Below are 14,507 nucleotides of genomic sequence, written 5' to 3'. Positions count from 1 at the left end.
TGGGCTGGGTTTCCAAGTGCTTCTGGCAATGGGCTGGCCAGGTGTTATTAAACCTAATGATCTGTTCACACAGAACCCAAAAGGCAGGCAGCTGCAACCCAGGGCAAAGTAGTTTTTAAATCTGACCTTCAGCTTGGCAGTAGCTAAGCAACATATTCCATATTGAGGGATTTCAGTCACATAGTGAGGTTATTTTGAAAGTATGACTGGCCTGAAAGAAACAAGTAGAAAGTTTTGAGGGCTGTTTGAAAGACAAACAGAAGAAACAGGATGAATATCAGAGACTCTGATTTGCAGTTCTGTGCAGTAGCCTAAACTTAGAGGAGTTTACAAGATAATCTTAAGGAAAAAAATGATAATAAATACGAGGAAAAAATGAAAGACATGAGAGACAAATGAAAGTAGATGTTAATTACTTTAGCTCCATCCATGCATTCCTTCTACTCCCAAAGGCTGAAGAAGGTAACTCCTCCAGGACTGACTGCTTCCACTAATTTTCTGAAGGGATGAACAAAGCTGAGTGTTCTCAAAATACCAGAGCTACAAAATAAGTTGTTAGGAAACCTTTCAAACATTAGGGACTGTGTGGCCATCCACAGAGCCTGGGCAGAGCAAGGAGCTGAAGTGCATGTGTACACAGTAATTCCCAGTACAAGGGCCTCGGGATGTCAGCTGGGTTACAGATGCCCCAGGGGGCCCACAGATCAAGAGGGCTCTATGCCATAATTCTTGCCATGGTGGAGAACTTCCAGCTGAATGCTCTATCGGCAAGAGCATGGAAAAACTTCATGAAACAGGATTCAGAACTCACTAGATAGCATACACCAGTCAAACACATCAGTTACGTACAGAGTCTGCAAATGTATATCTATTTTACTTCCAAAAACTGTGGATAATTTCAGGCAAATAACTTTCCAGGTCTGTAGCCATTTTTTGCTACCCTCAATCATATTAAAAAACAAAAAAGCAAAAAACAAACAAAAAACCAACCAAACAAACAAACAAACAAAACCCCCAAAACCCAAACTAAACCCCCCAATAAACAAACAAACAAACCCAAAAAAAACCCAAAAAACAAAACAAAAAAAGCATGAATAGAGACATAATCTAGAAAATGTGCTATGTTCTAATAGTAACAACTTTGCCTGGCCAAAGTGAAGTTCCTTTACTATAGGAGGCTTGATCTCACTCATGTTTCTCTAGTTCTTTTCTTGTCTTGAATCCAGTTACTTCACAGTATTTCAGTTAGTTGTATAGATTTTTGTCTTGTGTTCAGCCACTGTTCCCGAGAGCACTCTTCATTGCACAATTCTCTGTAATATTTATTTTCAGGCAGCTTCCAGGATAAAGAATTAGTCCTGGGACTTATTCACAGTTTTGACATTGACCAGCTGGGTGACTTCTGGCCAAGTCACTGCACCTCTTCACCACTGTTTTCCCAGCAGGAAGTGTAGGGTAATAACCTTTTCTGAAATCACATGGAGTTCTACAATAAAGTCCTGTATAGTTTACAGTCCCTGTTTACAGCAATGATTTCACTGATGTAGCAGACTTATGTACAGAATTTTCATTTGTTTTGTTTTGTTTTTAGCAGATAAAAACTCAAAAAGCACTTGTCAAAGTGCTTATAAACCTACGACAGAACTGGCAGAAACAGATGATCACTGAGTGTTTCTGTTCCTCAGTCTGTTTTAAAAAAGGCACGACAGTAATAGAGACAAGCTTTTCAATTAGATGTTTGTGACCTATTTGGAACATGTATAATCAATGCAGACTTTGCTCATTGTTTTGAATTTTTTCCTTAAGGTGGCCTCTGCAGGAAGAAATACAACATTTATTATACCTGTAACTACGCACACCCTGGGCCCAGCCAGACAGGGATGCTGCTTGAATTGCAGCAGCCCCAGGACATGGCAGGAAAGAGTTGCCTAAATTTAAAAGCCTCATTGTGACACTTACTTTCCAGTCCAGCCTGAGAGTCCACTTAACTCCACACAGAAAGTCTGTCAAATTAGGAAAGTTTCCTGTAGTGTTGCTGCCTCTTCAAAAAAGGCCAGATTAAATTTGTCTTCCCAACAGCCAGATTAAATTTGTCTTCCAGTAACTTTCAGGTCCTCAGATTGAGGAGTCTCAAAGAGATGCAAGAGCAACAGACAAGTAATTTGGCTAGAGATGCATCAGTTAATTTAAAAATATATTTCCTCTTTCACTCTTTTGCATAATCTTCTCTTTCAAAAAAGTAAATAAGTACTAAATATATTTTCTTATAGACATCAGTTGCTGGAAGGGTTTTTTATAACACACACAGTCATGATCCTGTAATTGTCTTATACAGTAATCAGCATATCTTATCTCTTAAGTTCACTTTTGGAGTTCAACTATGTATCAAAAAATTCCCCCAAAGGGGGATATTAGTCAGATTATCTTTGGCTTGCCTTTTCTTTGTAATCTCATCTTTATTTCCTCATTTACACACGGCATAGTTCAAACACTGAGTGCCCCTTCATAGCAAAGCTCTCCATTCCTGCTCGGAGACGGGGCCCTGGCTTTGATACCTGATACACTACAACCAATGTGAAGCTTGATTTAGCAATGAAAATCCAAGGGAGTTCAAAATCCTACTAATACAAGTGAGACTGGATGATCAGGGCCTAGGACTGTTTTGGAGCTGCTGGATTTTTGTAGTATTAGAGTTGAGGGTTTGTCCATCATCTGAGCCCTAGTAAACAAAGGCAAAACTGCAGTATTGTTTTAATGTTTATTTTAAGTGTATCATCTTGCAGTGCCAAAGTCAAGTCATGCATCTGTTGATTTTTTAACTAAAGTGCTGTTGGTCAAATTGTCCTCCTTACTACTTCATGATTGTGGGAGGAAAACATGTTAGTGGATCAGAGTAGTGCACCACAACAGTGAATGTAACTCTCATCTACGACACAGGATATGGAAGAGAGGAATCAAACTGGAGTGAGCTGAGAACATCTCTTCTACCAGGCACTCAAATTCCTCTAGGAGGATGTTATCCAACCCTTGAAACCTACTTGAGATATTTTTTTCAGCAGAGCTACACCTGCAGTGCATGCAGTGTACAGACATTTCACCACAGTCAAACCATATGCAGCCTGGTTACGCTTTGTTGTGTTCTTGGCAGCACTGAAGCAGAATGATTTAGTGAATTTCTTTCATGTATGTGTTTGTAAAAGGCACAGTACTGGATGTTCGACATCACTAAGGAGCCAAAATAAATATACTGTGGTAATGACCTTCAGGATGTGGAGAGAATGTTCTATCACTTAATGATAAGTAAATAAATAGAATAGCAATTTTGGCCTTGTTAATTAGACAATGTCATTAACTTCAATACAGTAGTAGACACCTGGCTCTTTCTTACCTGGCTTTTCAAGTTCTATGCTCAGAACTGTCCTTTCTTCTCAGTTAAAAATTAAAGTTCATTCTTACACAGGGTCAGAAACGATACAAGATTTTGATACAATACATGGCTAATTCTAGTTGTACAAAGCCCTTACTCTTCTTCCCACCTCTCCCTGATTTTAGGACCCATATTAAAAGGAAGCAGAGTTATCTTTCAAGTAGTGTTGATGCCCATCTTCATGACACCCCTTTAAAAGATGTTGCTGGATATGTAATCATTAGCATTCATTTCTTCAGAAATGCAGACAACCCTCAGTTTCCAGAGCCAGAAAGCACAAGCTCAGATAACTTGGCACTTCTTGCTGGCCAATTTCTCACTGCTGCTTTCACACACATTTGTCACTGGTGGTTCACTAAGGAGGAGTGGTCAATTTCTTGTTACAGCAGGGGGATGCCCTTAACTTTTCCTGCCCTATTGCTCCAACAATGTTTTCTGGGTTTGTTTTCCAGTTCACATTAATTCCACTTGAGCCAATACTAAGCTGTAAGCACATACCTGACCAAGGAACATTTAAAAGATTTGCGTGGCTGCGTTTATTTTCTCTGTGAGTAGACATGGTTATAATACTTCTTTTCCCTGCATTTTTCACTGAGGTTCAACATTCCTGTACACAAGACTGTGCCACTTTATAGATTCTTCTTCCATTTAAGTTGACAGAGAACTTGTATTAAAAGTTTGAAAGAGAAGTTGCTGTCTTCTCTGCTATTAATAGTATTGCTGCTTTATATAACTTCATGATTCCCATACAGTGGATAAATTATAACAGACAAATAAGCATCTCTGCCCACAAGGAACTTTTCCTTCTGCATAAAAAGAGCTTAAAAGATACACAGCAGGAAATTCAATGCAGAAAACAGACTGAGGCTTGGAGGGCAGAGAGAAAACGTTGCAAAGAAGTAACAAGTCTCCAAAAGGTCAAATCTTACTCTATTGAAGAGGGACAGTAACCAGAATTAGGGCCAGCATTAATATCTCATAAAATATACAGAAAATCCTGGATGAGCTGTGAAAATTGAGACATGAGGAAGAGAGAAGATGCTATTTTTCTTATAAAGTGTTTAATTTTCCAAGTGTATTTCCTCTTGGCCTTTGTCTCACCTCTCCCTATGAGCCAAAGACGACATGTCACTGAGTCACATCTCACTTCAGCTGCATTACATCTTCAGCAGCTTTTGGCCCCACCTCTTCAGCATTTTCGCCAGGGCTGCCTCCTGTTCTCCTTGCTCAGACACAAAGCTCAGGCAGGGTGGAGGGACAGTGAGCTTGCCCAACCCCACTGCTGCTCTTCGTGCTGGGCCACCTGTGTGCTGGGCTGGGCTACGGCACGGCTTGGCTTTGTGGTGATCAGGGTGCTGGGTGGCACACAACAGCTCCTATGGCACCCACAGGGGCCATGTAAAGACCCTTGGGCTGAATTGCATCAAAAAAAAAAAAGGGTTTCATGCTGCAAGCAGAGGATTTGCACAGTAAAAGCATGGTTTAAATAATATGCTGTCTCTAGAAGCCAAGTATGTACTACAAGAAATCACTAAGAGCAAACACCTCTCCCTTTCCCCCCAAATTACACTATTTAAAAAGGCATAGATTAAAATTTATCTCGCAGTGAGTTTAATGTAAATATCTCATGCCTGTAAAAATATTGTAAGACATTATAAAGGTTTCAAAGTCAAGAATCCATAATAATTACAAACATGATAATTTGAATGAAGCTTTGCAGCTTTAATTCTTTCTGAGTGCACTTGCATCCTGGTAGTCTTAATTTGTATGATGGCATACAACTTTTTAAGAACACTGACTGCTTGATTAAGCTGGAAATGGTTCATATGTTTTTGTCAAATGTGCTGGAATGGGAGGGATGTCTCCAGGCACCTTTCCTTCTCCATTAAATGCTGACACAGCTGAGGTGAGAAGTTAAGTGAAAAGCTCAATGTACTTGGTCAGTGAAGTGATTCATGCTTCTGGTATGGACACAGAGCACTCTTACTGGGAGTACTACATTTATTCCCAGTAAATTTCACCATCAGCTGATCCATGACCAGTGCAAGCCTTGCAGAGAGAGAGAAACTGTAGTCCTTGCTGGTTCCTGGTGCACTCCCAAAGTGTGTCACTCGCTGGCTAAGAGGCCTGGGTGGCCCAGAAACCTTATGACAATCAAAACCTGAAACATGTCTCTTTATGCACCAGTTTGTACCTTTCTGCAGTATGGCAACAACTTTTGAAAATGTACTTTCAGGTTCTTCAGTTTAGCATGGACCCTAAGGTTGCTGCAAACAAGAAAAATCTAACTTAATTAATCCAAGGATACGATTTTAACATGGAATTTGCCTCCCTCTAACTACTGAATTCTTCAGCACAACTTCCTGCTATTGGCTAGTGTTGGAGGGGCTGGCCTCCTTTACAGCACTGAGCCTCCTACAGATTACACCTTTGGAAGGGTGAGTTCAGAGCAGGGGATGAACACTGCAGGTCATGTGAATTTAATACAGCACTCCAGGAAACTCATGAGTTGCTACAACTGTGCTCTCACCAAGCCCAGCAGCTGAGTGCAAGGTACTGCACAAAAGGAGGTCTTTGCACTCACGGAGTTTACTTAAAGTCGCTTGGCACATCAACAAGGCAACATATTCACCAGAAGAAATAAGGACTCTCTAACACAAGGGCACAATAGATCCACTAGAAGAAATAAGGACTCTCTAACAAGCAAGTTTATCCTAGAACAGACCATTAAAATTAAGCAAGCCACTTGTTTATCTAAAAGTTCCTTTAATTACCAAGAAGCCAAATGTGACAAATCCATGACAACACTGAATTGTTATTTTACTGAAAACTTTATGTTTTAAAATAAATTCTTCTCTACCACAAGGGTGTACAGACAGACAGTATTTTCCTAATAGCAAGCATTATTATGCATGAATTACTTCAAGAAAAAGAAAAGTTAAATTGTAGTTAGCAATATACAATGGAGAGCTTTTTGAGATGAAGAGGATTCACACTCCACATTTTTCCTCAGCTTTTCTCAAAACATCCCAAACATATTAAATGTGAAGGGACCTATATATACAGATCACAGTTTGTTTCTCTACAAAGCTGTAATACTGAGAAGAACGCTGTCAGGTCAAATTAAGGCTTGCTGATTTTTATTTTATTATTTCACTGCAAATCCTTCAACACTTTTTTGTTCTGGGGTCAAAGTCAAGAGACTGCAGTAGTAATCCTACCTTTTATACTTTTTCAGCAATTTTTTGATTTTTCTGTACCACAAAGCTTGTACATATGAAAAGAAAGTCTCCTAAAAACTCATAAAACAGATGGCAAATAACCAACCACCTACCTATCTTCTCTAAATGTCTTATTTTTAAGAAAATGGGCTTTTAAGACAACTTCGTTTGTGGGTGGGCATTGACTCATGAGTTTTGAACACTCACTGTGGCAATGTAAATCTGGATCAAAACTTAAATTCTGTTTCAAAAAAAAAAAAAAACAGTTGAAAATAATTTTAAAGCAACAGAAGTGCTTGTATTCTGTTTAATTTTCAGACTATCCAAATTAAATACGTATTTTTAAACCTCTCAAGCATTCCCTGGCATAGTCAAACGCAAGAGAAACCTGTTAGTGTCTCGGTCACAGGAGGTTTAATAAAGAATTTAAGCAAGTGCCTGTCAGGAATGCTCATGGCATAGCAGGTCCAGCCATGGAGGCTGGACAGAGGAGGTCAGATCAATCCTCAGATTTTCTCAACTTTTTGATTACTAGAAAGGAATTATTATTGAGACACTTCAAAGAGGGGCAGTGCCATGTAGCTGTGACAAATCAGTGATGATACTGTGGTTTTTATACACTGGAAATTTTTATATCATATTCTATAATATCCTCACACAGACAATTTTACAAGGAAAGATAAAAGAAGCTGTCAAGTAGATAAGATTTAATGATTTTCATGCTGATTAAACAACATTGTTGATGACAGAGGTTAGCATAGGCCTGGCTTGGCAAACAACAATAATTGCTGATCATAATAATAATAATATGTACTAGAACAGGAAGCTACTCTTCCTCCAAGCTTCTGAGCATATACACTGCAATCATGACAGCATACATAATGGCAAGTTAATCTTAAAAACAATCACCTGCGAAATCATGACCTTGTTTGAAATATTTTAATTGCTCTGTCATGCAAGTGTTCTCCAAGGTTACTCTGACTGAACAAAGTCAGAAAAAATACTTTGCATTTTGTCAGATAATGTGTTTTGTAGACACATGTTTTTATACTTCTGAAATAAAAGGAGGCAACTGTCTGTACATCCTGCAGGCTTATGTAACATATTCCACAAATCATAACATAGCTATTGGTCATGTACAATGAAATGCTACAATTTAAGAAGGGCAGCAGATATTCAGGATTTCAGATTTCAGCAGATATTCAGGATTCAATGCTAACTTGTTTCTCTGGAACGGATGTGAAAGAAACGAACTACAGAATGGTAGGAGTAGGAGCAGCTACAATAGCTGAAGATTATTAGAATGCTGTGTTTTCACCTGATAATTTCACACCATTAAAGTTCATTTGAAATCTACTTTTGCCACTAAATTAACATGTGGAGCATTTAAATTTGTATGTGCGACAGATGCAGAGAGGAAAAAAATAGTTTCTCATAAGTAAGCATCTCTTTTACTGAAGAGCCAAGTCAGCTAAAGAGGAAAGCAAGACAAAACTCTATCTGCGTGCAATTCCTGGAACCTTACTCATCTCACTTCCTGATTCTTCTTTTTGGCCTCCTTTCCCTTAGGGCCCTCCCACCTTTATAAACACCATAACAATAATTATCGTGTCAGTGGAGACTTAAACATTCTTGACATCCTAACATCTAACAAGTGCAGGACATTTCACAAAGGCCTAGCCTGGCTTTCAAGAAGTGGGTCAGCTTGACACATCCCATGTGTTTCTGAAAGCCTGCAGTCTCTGAGCTTGCTCATCTATGGTAATGGGCACCCTACCAATGCACGGGCTGGAAACAAAACACTGCCTGGTTTGCCAGGGGAACTTTAAATTGTTTACTGAAAGCACGTAACTCCTGAATTTCCATCCTAAGCATCACAGACACGATGTCTTATGGTGCCTGGTCACACAGCAGTTTCCAAACTCGGCTTGTGACCCACCTGTCCCCCTTAGCTAAAAGGGTGCTGGAATTCCTCCAGCTGCACACAGGAGTCAGGCCACTGATGTGCCCAGCCAAGGCAAGACAAAAGGGAATGCAGAGTGTTTCCATCCATTAGTCCAAGAAGGCTGTGTGGTGAGCTCTTCTCTTCTTTCATTTCATCTCCTCCTGTCCTCCAGCCTCACTTCACTGGGTTACATACCACCACAGGATTTTTCAGTCCTGGCTGATCTGGCCAAACAAACTCTTTTCCCATAGAGATTCTGGCCACTGTGGGGTATTTTTAGTCATCCTTCAATAGTTTTTCTTGCATTTCAACATTTAAATCATGCCAACTTGCTTCCACCCTCGGCAGAAATTCATGATGACTCAGAAATGGATCTTGTCCTGCTAGCTGAGAATCACTTCTCTAATAGTGCTATGGTTTGATATCTGTTTTCACAAAGGGAATAAGCCAATGTATCTCACCATATTTTCTATTCTGCCCCCACATAAATCTATGTTGTGAATAAAATACATTCTATTCAGCTTGGAGGGCATATAATTTTTGTGCATATTTTGACATTTTAGTTAGAGTACGATGCTTGTACAGTAACCCAGGCAGTGGAGACTATAAAATCTTCTATTTGTGATCTATTCCAGTGAACAGATTTTCAGTTCTCCTTAAAATGACTTTAAATATTAAGTAAAAAACCCACAACTCTATGCACCAGTTGTTCTTCAGTGTGGAAACAGGATATGGCAAAGACATGTGAATAGTTACTTTGGAAGACAAGCATTAAGTTAGCTACGAATACTCTAAACTCATTAACAAAATGCAAAGAATAATAAAAGAAAAATCATAATAAAAGAAAAATCAAACTGCAGAGATTAAATTTGGTGAGATTTTGTATAAAGAGTGAATCATACTTCTATAAAATTTGGTGTGCCTGTAGATCACAGTGCTCATGTACAGACCAGAAAGATAAGAACAGAATAAAGAGAACAAGCCTGATCCCACTGTGTATACATGCTGATGTTCAAGTACCAAAACGAAATCTATCTATCTATCTATCTATCTATCTATCTATCTATCTATCTATCTATCTTTCTCCCTATATATTGTGTAGATATATAAATAACACAACTGAAGCATTGGCAAACGAGTGAGATTTCTAATCACTTTTGCTCTAAGATAGTACAGGCATAGTTGAGTCATGCAACAAAATTATTTCTATCAGTGGATTGCTCAGCTCTAGCAAAGCAGAAGCACGGTGAGCAGCAATATAGTAACACTGTAAATTGCAAATGGATTACCATTTGATTCAACAAAGTTAATAGGTGATGATGGCCTATAATTCATATGTGTTTCATTTTGGCAAGTCTTCCATTTGTCAGTTCATCAAGCCTATCCTATACATAAGCAATTAAATCAGCAGGGCTAAAAAACAGTCCAAAGAGAAAAGGGCTCAGGTAGTTTAAAGACATCTATTCGTCATACTGTTGAAATACCATTGCCTACTTCTTAGAGGTTTTCTTTTCCTGCTAGGACCAGCTCAGTAGGCACAATAATAAATAACACACTGCTGATTTCCAAGCAGCTTCTAGAAGCAGGAAAATTAATTCCAAAACAGTTACAAAGAAACTATGCACTGGAAAAGCTTAACTGGGAGGAATACTAAACAAAGAACAGCAAACAGTTACCATCACTACAAACGGGAGATATTAAATTTCGGAGAAGTGGCTGGAAATGTGTCAGGCTGGCAGCCGCAGCACAAGCACTAAATTCATGTGCAACTAGGAGGCTTGGTCCTACGGCGGGGACAAAGGACACATACAGAAATAGACTCCCAAGGAGAATCCTGCCTCTGTTTCTTGATGACAGCCAGAATGCTATCGGCATCACTGGCACAGATGGCTGTAGCCCACTTACTCACTCTTAATGAAAACACAGGGAGCAGCCAACACAGGATCCAGGAGCTAAATTAACCTCTGCAACATCGAGGCTGTGCACAAAGCTCTGTTGTGAGAAGATGTGTTTGTGCCATCAGGAGGGCTTAATTCTTACTGGAGCTGCCTGAAGGGCGTCAGTCGGGGTTGCTCCCTCCTCTCCTCTGGCTCTGGATTCCCCAGGGAGAGTGATGGGTGTACTGACAGTGAGCTGATGCCCACCAAGCACACCTGCCTGGAGGATATGGCTCCTGGACTGAGGGAGTGATCACCTGCACTCACTTTAAAACACGTTCCACACGTTGACTCCCTGTTGATAGGCTCAACAAGAGGTCAAACAAATACCCTCAGTGCCTGGAATGCTTTGATTACATTTTCTTTGGTTGAAATGGTCCCTTAAAGTAAACATAAATGAAAACCGAGCATACAGAAGAGAATGTTTGCATTTGAATGTGGAAATTAGGCCTTAAAAAAGGAGGGCATTGCTTTCTGCAAAGCTAAATAATCTCTAGCTGATCCATCTACTGAAATTCTTTGAAACTGTCAAAAAACCAAAAAAAAACCCAAACAAAAAAACCAAAAAAACCCAAAACAACAACAACAACAGCAACAACAAAAACCCACCCCAAAAAACCAAAGAGATTTTGGTGGACTAGTCAATGTTTTACAGTGTTTCAAAAGGCCTTTGATTAAATCTCTCTATGCCAGAGGGGACTCAAGCAGCTAAATAATCACTGGGCAAAAAGAAAAGTACAATCATGGTTCAAGAACTGGAGATGGAAAACAAAGAACAGAATTGAACTGCGAGTTTCTGCGATGGCGGAAGGTTAACGCCAGCCAGCTTCGAGGCTCTGCAGCAAGTCTCATATTGCTGCTGTATTTGCCACTGATCTAGAAAGAGGCTTGTATTGTGAGATGGCAACATTTGCAGCTGTCATAATTATTTCAGCTAAGCAACACAAGAGGGGACTGTGATGATGAGGAAGTGCTAACGAAACAGAATGCACCATGTAATGGTGAATTAAATTCAATACTGAAAATGCAAAACAATGCACATTACAGAGGGACATGAGCACTGCTTCTAAATCCGACAAGCTCCTATTCATTTATATTAAACTGAAAAGTAGAAATTGGGCATTTATATAAATATCTATGTGCTATCTCTAATCCTCACAAAGCTGTAGTTAGAAAACAAGTTGGCAGAACACAGGAGGAGTAAGTAACATACTGGTTAACATCAAGATTTAGAATATCTCTACAAAACCTCTGGCATCATGCGCAGTCTATCCTCACTCAGAAAAACGTGATATGAATGTGTTTGTCTAGGAGCATAATTTGGAGAAAAGACTTTCATAAGAAGCAATGCTTTGTTACACTTGGATTATTTATTATGGATTATTGGATTATTATTTAGATGGCAAAAGATGTGATAAAAGCAACCAGAGTAGCAAAGTAGGGAATAATGTCAAGAAGGAAGTGCAGAAACATCTGCTTTCCTGTCTTACTGTTCAAGAAACAGGAACTTGGTGGTGACAATCTCAAATGGGTGACATGAAGAATTTTGGCACAAATGCTAAAGTAAGACACAACTGAGGAAGTAGATATGGCAGAAAATTTATTGACAATCACAAAAGAGTTAAGACACATCTACACTTATGACCGTAACAAATGTATCTCCCGATGTCTATAGTTAGCCAAATACTGTATTTTTAATAAAAATGTAAACATCTAAGCTTCACAGTTTACAACAACATCTAGATATTGGAAAGCAAATTTATACATAGTGGGAGATAGCCTACAGTGCCAGGGTAATTGAACCTCAGGCATGGCTCAGCTTGTGTTTCAACATCCATCCTCAACACTTCTACTGTTGTACAGTTTGCAGCTCCTCCTGATAGGGTATTTTTAGATAACTGCATTTTGTCCAGCCATAGATGCCATTAGACATCACGAAGCAGTCACATGTGACAGGATATTTTGGTAACTATAGGTGAGAAATGTTTGGCTTCATACAAGCCTTTGTGAGTGTCACACCTGCATTACCTCACACACCATTTCACACAGATGAAGCATAATTAGCCTCTGCTTCCTGCTTCTGTGCCTATACTCCAATATGCTGGCAGCTGGAAAAGGGTTTGTGAAGTGATCAACATTTCAGGTTCACAGAATCACAGAATTGTTAGAGTTGGAAGAGATCATCCAGTCCAACTTTGTTGCCAAGGCAGAGTCACCTAGCAGGTGACACAGGAACACGTCTAGGTGTATTTGGAATGTCTCCAGAGAGGGAGACTCCACAACTTCCCCAGGCAGCCTGTTCAGTGCTCTGCCACCCTCAATGTAAACTTCTCCCTCATGTTCAGGTGAAACTTCTGTTTTAATTTATAGCCATTGCTCCTTGTCCTGTTGCTGGGCACCACTGAAAAGAGTCTGGCACCATGCTCTTGACACCCGCCTTTGAGACATTTATATGCATTAATGATATGCCCTCTCAGTCTTCTTTTCTCCAGACTAAACAAGCCCAGCTCCCTCAGCTTCTCCTCATAAGAGCAATGCTCCAGACCCCTCATCATCTTTGTGGCCTCAGCTGAACCCTCTCTTGAAGTTCCTTGTTTTTCTTGTACTGAGCAGCCCAGAACTGGACAGAGGTTCTAGACTTGCAGTTACATTCCCTTCCTTTTCTAAAGTTTTCCAAGGCAAGCTTGCCAATCTGTAAACCATTTCTCTTTCACTGCTGCTATGTGAATGTATTAGTGCAGGCAACCACTGAATAACCAACAACATTAAGCACAAACAAAACCAACCAGCAACACACAAACCAAATAAGGAAAACAGGCCCTGAACAAAACCTCCTCAGAAACACACCACTGTCCTCCTGAGCTGAGACACTCCCAAGCTTTCCCACCTCTGGGAAATGCTCTCAGTGGCATCTCCCTTTACCAGCTGTAGTGCATAACATAAGGTGTGGGCAGCAGACCCACATTGTTCCTGTCAGGAGGCACAGCCTCCCCGGCACCACACACCAACTGATCTCCATCTATTTTTCCCACCTGCCATCCCCAGTCATCCCCAATGGTGGCAGAGCCCACTGTGATGCTGCCTTCTTCTTCTCCAACACAGGATAACTGAAGTTCTTTTAATAGATCACTTGGAGTGAACTGGAGTGAAACGACATCGAGTGACTCATGCTTACATACATATATATATGTGTGTATGTACATATGTATGTACATACAGATACGTGTATGTGTGTGTATTCTTTTACAAGAGGTGCAATTTGATCCCGCACTGCTTGCGGGTCATGCCAACTATTACGAGTCCAGGTCATACTGGGAGAAAAAGGGTCGGCATTTTGACTGTTTAATTTCATCAGGAGGGGACAATCCCCGTTGGACTCACTCCAGATAGTCAATCCTTTGGAATCAGTCATTAACGCACTGAGGGTTAATGTCTTTCTCCCCATTACCCGTCTGAGGGTCAGCTCGATTTTGTCCCAGAGAAAACCTTTCAGCAGGTCCGGGTTACAGCAGAAAACTTTTCAACAGGTCTGATGTGCCCAGGTCAACACCAAGAGGAGAATTATCATCAATCTCGTGACTATAACGTCAGTGACAGAAAAACAGCATGAAGCTGTGTCAGGGGAGTTTTAGGGTAGAGATCAGGAAAACTTTCTTCACCCACAGGGTGGTTGGGCACTGCAACGGGCTCCCCATGGAAGTGGTGACACCACAAATCCCGGCAGAGTTCAAGATACATTTGGACAAAGCTCTCGCAGAAGCATATTCCAATTCCATAATAATTTCATAACGAAGTGACGGTCACCATTTGGCTGGCCCTCGGCAGCAACACCCTTCAGTAACCCGCTGAGGGTCAGCGTCCCTTTCCCCGCTACCCTCGGGGGCTCGCTCAGACTTCCTCTTGGAGCAAAGCTCGCGACAGGTCCAGGTCACGCCAGAGAGCCCCACCACAGCTTTGGAGCGTATGGATCGCCCCAG

This window comes from Sylvia atricapilla, chromosome 1 (genome assembly GCF_009819655.1).
Source record: "Sylvia atricapilla isolate bSylAtr1 chromosome 1, bSylAtr1.pri, whole genome shotgun sequence".
NCBI lineage: Eukaryota > Metazoa > Chordata > Aves > Passeriformes > Sylviidae > Sylvia > Sylvia atricapilla.
Note: the sequence above shows the minus strand (reverse complement) of the source record.